This window comes from Cryptomeria japonica, chromosome 5, assembly GCF_030272615.1.
Source record: "Cryptomeria japonica chromosome 5, Sugi_1.0, whole genome shotgun sequence".
Classification (NCBI taxonomy): domain Eukaryota; kingdom Viridiplantae; phylum Streptophyta; class Pinopsida; order Cupressales; family Cupressaceae; genus Cryptomeria; species Cryptomeria japonica.
The window spans coordinates 371239262-371246555 of record NC_081409.1 but is presented as its reverse complement, the minus strand read 5'-3'; positions in this window follow the sequence as shown (position 1 = coordinate 371246555).

Here is a 7294-nt window from a genome sequence, read left to right as displayed (position 1 = left end):
CATACTAAAACAACATTCTTGAATATGATAAATAAAAGAGTCAAATAATTTTTCCCTACATTCTAAGCTTTTTCTTCTTACCCACATAAACCTCCAATAGCTATATTCTTAGCATTCTTAGTTAAGACCAAATCTTTACTTCTCCCCTTTTCCCCGGTATATTATTCCATCACCCCACTTGATTTGAACATCTTTCCCAATTGGAAGCCATGCAAACAAAAGCTTCAAAGAAAATGGCAAAAGCCTTAAAACACCTACGTCAAGTTGAGCGGCGCAGTGGGGCCCGCAGAGGTGACCGGCGAAGCGGCAGAGAATTGTAGATGTGTACAAAGTACTGACTGACTGGTGTCCAATACCATACTGGAATCACACGGTCAAACCATACAATACTGACCATCCATAAAATAATAAAATAATATAACTTTTTTTCGAGGCGCTCATTCCACGTGGGGACACCAAAGTCACATGCTTGTCTCGTTGAGGTTGACTATTTAACTTCCCTAGGAAAAAATTATTACCCACCTTATTATACCGTTATTATTGCGCGTAAAGTTGAAATTTAATCCCTATCGAGGAATCTGCAGATTATATTTATTGGTGGACATATTTGTTTACGTGGTCCGAGAAGTCCAGAAAAAAGGTCTTATGTACGTAAAGAGTAAATTTACAGGCGTTTGTCAGATCTTATTAAATGTGGCACGAGCGAGATTGATATTGAGATTGCGATTGCGAAATGGAATAATAATAAAAAATTCTGAGGCATATCATTTTTTCATCATCACATTATGATGAGGGGGGGGCCATGATAAAGTGCCGGCATCCATGCATACAGAGAGCCCTGACATTGAGGGCTTTAAAGCCTGACGCATACAATACATTAAATATTCCACTGCTACCAATATTAATTATTGGGATTGCAATTGTTTTTATTTGCTGCTCACATCCTCCTTTTTCCTCTTCTGTCGCTTCTCTCTAAACATGTGAGCGTACAGTGCACCGGATCGTAAACACTGGTACTTTCTTTCTTCTTTCCATCTCCAGATATAATGGCCATTGGGAATTTCGATGTCACCGGGCCCCACACCCATTTACCAAACCCTAAAAACCCTCATTGCACAAAAACATTCCTAACTCCTTTGACCTCTTGGACTGACTTAACCAAAAAAAAAAACCAAAAGGGATTGATAGGTAGTCTCAGTGTCAAATTGGAGTTCATGTGAACTCACATGAGAAATGGAAATAGAATCTTTTATAATCTGCGGTATCAACAATCTGTTTTTGAGTTTACAGATAGCGTACAGTATATGTGACTACCTTGTACTATTGTACTTCATGTAGGAGGCACTAATTGTGCTATAAACCAAATACACCTGGGATGACTACAATACATGTAGACTACTTCATATTCCATGCAGGAGGCATCTCAACCATCAATCTTGAGCTCCCATTAGTTCACATGAGAAATGGAAATGGATTCTTTTGTAGCTGACAATATCAAAGAATCTATTTTTGAGTCTAAGGATGGGATGACTGATGATATATGTAGACTACTTTATATCCCATGCGGAAGGCATCTTGACCGACAAATTTGAGCTTTCATAAGTTCACATGAGAAATGGAAATGGCTGACAATATATGTAGACTACTTCATATTCCATGTAAGAGGAATATCAGTTGTCAATCTTGAGCTTTCATAAGTTCACATGAGAAATGGAAATAGATTCTTTTGTAGTCCACGATATCAGACAATTTGTTTTTTGGTCTATGGATGGGACTGATTCATGCATGAGACAGAAAATTCAAGAAAGGTTATTTCACAAATAACACAAAAATGAAAATTGCTCTCAATCACACCATGAAAAATAACTCAGAAATGAGAAAGGCATAAACTGGTATCTGTATTGAAATTTACTGTCAGAACTACAAAATGGGTTACAAGATACAAAACTCAGCTAGGCTTGAGAAAATCCAGAACCCCCCTAAACTGAAATCCTTCCCACCTATATGCAAAAAGCCCTCCAAAGGGAAGGATTAGATGACTGCAAGTCAACTCCCAGCCTCTTTGAGTGATCTCCAAATCTAAAATATCTCCCAATCCGACTAGAGAAAGAAACCCCCACAAAAAGTCTTCAAACTCTGCATAATTGTGTGAAATCAGGTGTAATCTCTTAGTCAACTGAAGGTTGACCCATGAAGTACTCAAAATCAGGCTCTAACTGCTGGAGAACTAGCCCAAACTCATGAATAACTGCATCCCAAGCCCAAATTCAACCTCAAATTCTTGGGATAACTTCACCTATCTAAGGTTCAATATTTTCCTTCCATGTGCATATTGGGAATGATTTTAAAGACACAATTATAATAAATATTAATTGGATTTATAATCCATCCAATTAAATATTCATTTTACATTATCATGTGTATATGGAAGAAAGGTATTGAATCTTAAAGTTAAAAGATGCAAGAAAATTCAATTTCCTTTTGAGAATATTGCTAGGAAATTTAACATGTGCAAAAATAATTAATTAAATATTTATTAATTATATAAATGTTGTTAGAAAATAGCAATTTTTTCAACATTGATATAATTAATAAATATGTAATTAATTTACATCTTTTAAAATTTGATAAGTCTAAAAAGACTTAGGGGTTTTAAAGCCTCCCCACGACTAGGCAAAGTTATTATCTAATAACACATAAGTGGGAGTTTACAAATCGACCACTATGTATTAATCATCTTGTTTTTACAAAATGCAATCCCATTAAAATGGGAAAAAGAGAGATGAAGGAAGAATAAAGCGATGAAAACCTAAAATTAATCCTCATTTTGGATTTGTAAACTTCGATGAAGAAGAACTGTCGAGCTACTAGGGTTTGGACGTGGAGATGAAAACTGGAAAGTGCGTGATGCCTCCTTCTCTTCAGCAATTGTCTGAGGCTTGATTCGCTCTGCTCCATTCTTTGAAATTCAGAGGGTCTTCTTTAAAGATCACAACATTGCTTCATTTGTAGAAAAATGAAAGGTATTTTTATTGCATTCTTCAAAAGAATCATTGCATTTTTTCTGGTTTCCAACTCAAAACTCGACATTTTGGAATGAGTTTTGATAGTATCTTGGTGCAATCTCTACAATCTTTTCCTTCACGAAACTCTCACGTTTTCTGTATCTTGCCATCTCTGCAATTTTTTATGAATTTTGCTTGAATATTAAGAAGGAATTTCTGCATTTTCTGTACAATCAACTCTGAAAAAACTTCACGCACAAAACTCTACAAAAAATTTTCTTTCACGAAACTCTGCAAACTTGTTTGTTTACAGGCTCTGTTGGTGGGGTTTTTGCATTTTTCCACGAAACCCTTTCTGCAATTTTCTGGGTTTTTTCTGTATCAATGTGTTGGATATATCATATTATCATGAATGAAATCTCTGCAATTTATGGATCTTAGCTTGCAATTTAAAGAAGAAATCTTTGTTTGTTTCCCTATGAATGAAACTCTGCTGGTGGGTTTTCACGCACAGGTAGCTCTACAAATTTTCCACGAAACCCTTTCTGCAATTTTCTACACGAAATTTACACAAATCTTCATAGCACAAAATGTAAATGGTTTTCTATTATTTCTGCACTGTTCTGAAAAGAATTCTGTAAATTCATGTTCTAGGTTCTCTGCATTTTGAAAAGAAAATTTGGGGTTTTTCCTTGCTAAAACCGATAGAAGAAAATTCTGCATTTTTTGAAAAAGATTTTTTGAGAATTAATTTTCTGTGCTTTAAAAGGAAATTTGGGATTTTAAAACAGCTTGCATTTCAGTCTAAAGAAAAAAGCATTGTCTCTTTGTAAGATCTTACAGTGTGCAAACTCCATCTAATCTTTTCACCAGCCAAAGCATGACTTATTGTTTTTTGAAAAATTAACAGGTTGCTTTCCATTCCCATCTTTTACATATTTGAAACCACTAGTTGACAGCTTCCTTGAAGTGAATTTTTTTGGGGTGCTAGTCATACATCTAGTATGCAAAGTATCACAATTGCAATTACATCTTGTGAAACGTTATCTTTATCTTCTCTTTTCCCCTGCTCTGTTGCATCATGTGTGGCTACTTTTACACCATCTTATGCTTCTTGTATATACCTGCAAGTACCCTCTGAACAATTACATGGTTTCTATGAGCTGGGCTCAACCCTTGTGGGAGCCTCATTTAACCCCACTCATAATAAAACCTCTGAAATTTGCAATTCTTTACCTGTCTTTGCACATTAAACAAATAGTTAGAAAACAATAATTCTCCAAGCAATGCAGATGACCTTTTGTTATTTGTCTTCCAAGATATTTATTTTTCTGTGACAAGGGGAGCTTGATTAAATGATGCAAATGTATAGGTAGGATAAGTAGACATTTAGTCATTGCTTAGATCTTTTGATCTAACCAACTTCACCTTTTGACTTTTTCAGGACAAGGAGGAGACTGGAAGAGAACAGATTTCAAAAATGTAGACCTACTACTTCGAGAGCATATTTATGCCAGCCATATACCCCTAGGCAATGGTTAGTTCCTTTCTTATCTTATCTATACATTTTCTTTATTTAATTTAGTTTTTCTCCTTTGCATAGGAAAGTAAGGATTACTCTCATGGTCTTGTGTGAGAGAAAAGTTATATGTAGATTACTTCTCGTAATCCTTTCTTTTTTTCCTGTAGATTACTTCTCGTAATCATTTCAACTGTATAAAATATTGAATAAAATAACAATTGAAAGATTTCATTTATGTGACTGTAATCTTTGCCTAGGTACTTAAATTTTCCATTGAATTGTAAATATAATGAAAATTTCAGTAACATTTTTGGCGATTTCTGCTTCATGTCGGCCTGCTAGTCATAAGGAAACCAGTAGCCTAATCAGTCCATTAGGCGGATAGAGTCATTTTTAGCCTTTAGCATCAATAAAATCTCTTGAACTCAAAAACACAACTTGACAACAAAACGAAATAGCAAACTAGAAAACTAGGGAGGTTTTAGGCAAAACCTCAAATGTGCAAGTGCACTTTTGGGAAAACAAAACTGACAAAGCAAGAAACCCAATTGTATTTCTTTCACATTTATGACTATAAAGGTTTCATGAATTAATCATGTCCCTTTCAAAAGTCATTTTTAGCTTTAGGCATCAAAAGAAATCTGTTATATAATTCCCCCTCTACCTTTAACAATGAGGCTCTTTTGGTACTTATAAGGTTTCAGAATAACAATCTCGTCCCTTAAATAATTTTGCTTAAAACTTCATATCTCTGACTCTATTCAGATCTAGTGTTTTTGCTCTGTGATTACACTAATAATTCATCAGTGACAAGAGAATACTGAATCTGAATGGTTTGAGGGGTAAAATTGCATATTTTAAACACAAACAAAGGGCTTTGCTGAAACAAAAACAGAACTGAAAAACACAAGAAAACAAGAAAAAAATGTGCAAAGCACTTATTAGGAAAACCTGGATCAAAAACATGCTTTGAGATGAATCCCATTGACTGTGATTGGTAAAATTTCTCCATCCATCTTTGAGAGTTGGAATGCGTTATGCTCCTTACAATCCACAATCATGAAAGGACCAGTCCAAATGTTGTCAAATTTGCTATGGTGTCCTGGTCTGCTTTTGAGAACATCCCACATGAGAACTACATCCCCCTCTTTAAAGCTTCTAAAATTTCCCTTTTTGTCAAAGGCTCTCTTTGTTTGGAGCTGATGATACTCCATTGTCTTGAAAGACTTTTCTCTTTCCTCCTCTAGTTGAAGCAATTGTGTATATCTCTATTGTAAAGGGTCTCCTTCTTCAAACAAAACAAGCTGGTTAGCAAGGTCTAGTGCTGGAAACTCAGTTGAAATAGGCAGTCTTGCTTCTTTTCCATATACCAACATATAAGGAGAATTACCTATAAACTTCTTAGGAGTAATTCTATCAAACCATAGGGAAGATTTGAGTTTAGAATGCCAATCTCTTTGGTTCTCTTGTAATGCCCTTTTAATAATCCTGATTAAGTTCTTATTGGTTGATTCAGCTAACCCATTACCTTGTGGGTAATAGTTAGAAGAAGTATTCAGAACAATGTCATTTTTTAAAGCCCATTTAGTGACTTTTGAACCAACGAATGCCAAAGCATTATCTGATATGATTGACTCAAGTATACCAAATCAGGTTATGATATCTTCATAAAAGTTCAGGACAACAAACTCATTAGCCTCCCTAAGTGCTATAGCTTCAATCCAACAGGTGAAATAGTCTGTTGCTGTCAAAATCCATTTATGACCAGCACTAGAATTTGGATTAATTTGGATTAATGGGACCTATAAAATCAATACCCCATCTTGCAAATGGTTGTTCAACTAAAATAGGGTGCAAAGGGAATGCAACCAATCTTTCTTTTCCTACAAACATAGCACATTTTCCACATTTCCTAACCCAAGAGTGAGTGTCTTTGAATAATGTTGGCCAATAAAAACCAGCCCTTCTAATTTTCCAAGCTATGGTTCTTGGATTAAAGTGACCTCCGACAGATCCATCATGGAATTCAAATAAAATCTTTTGAGTTTCAGCAGTATCAATACACTTAAGAAGCTTTCGACTATAATCTTTCCTAAATAAATTTCCATTGATTAAAACATAAGGAATAGATTGAAGATGGAAATACCTTCTTTTTGCTCTGTCAAGGCCAGCTGGACATTCTCTAGTCTGAAGAAAATTGGTCATATCAGTTACCCAACTTGCTGATTGATTCGGATCAACAGGATCATCTTGAACCAAGACAACTTCCTTATCCGATTCTACATTCGAACCTTCCCCATCAGTCAACTGTATACATAGACCTTTTCCTCTTACCAGCTTAGTAACATGAAAACTGACATCATACTCCATTACTTTAGTGATCTAGCCTGCCCTCTTTTCATTTATATCCCTACTTAGTAAGAAATCTTTGACACTTGGGTGGGCAACCATTAAATGAATTTTGTTGTTAGAGACCAAATGTCTGAATTTCTTAAGACTTTTAACAACTTCTAGTACATGCTTTTCAACAAAATTGTACCTTTGTTCATACTCTTCCAATCCTTTGCTAAATAAAGCAATGGGCTGTTCAAGTCCATCATCATTTTTTTGAATTAACATAGCAGAAATAGTATCAAGTCCTCCATAAGCATATAAAATGAACTCTTTTGAAAAATTAGGATTTACCAATGTAGAGGCAACAGATAAGGCCTTTTTTATTTCTTCAAAAGTACTTCTTCCCTCTTTAAACCACCTGAAAATAGCATTC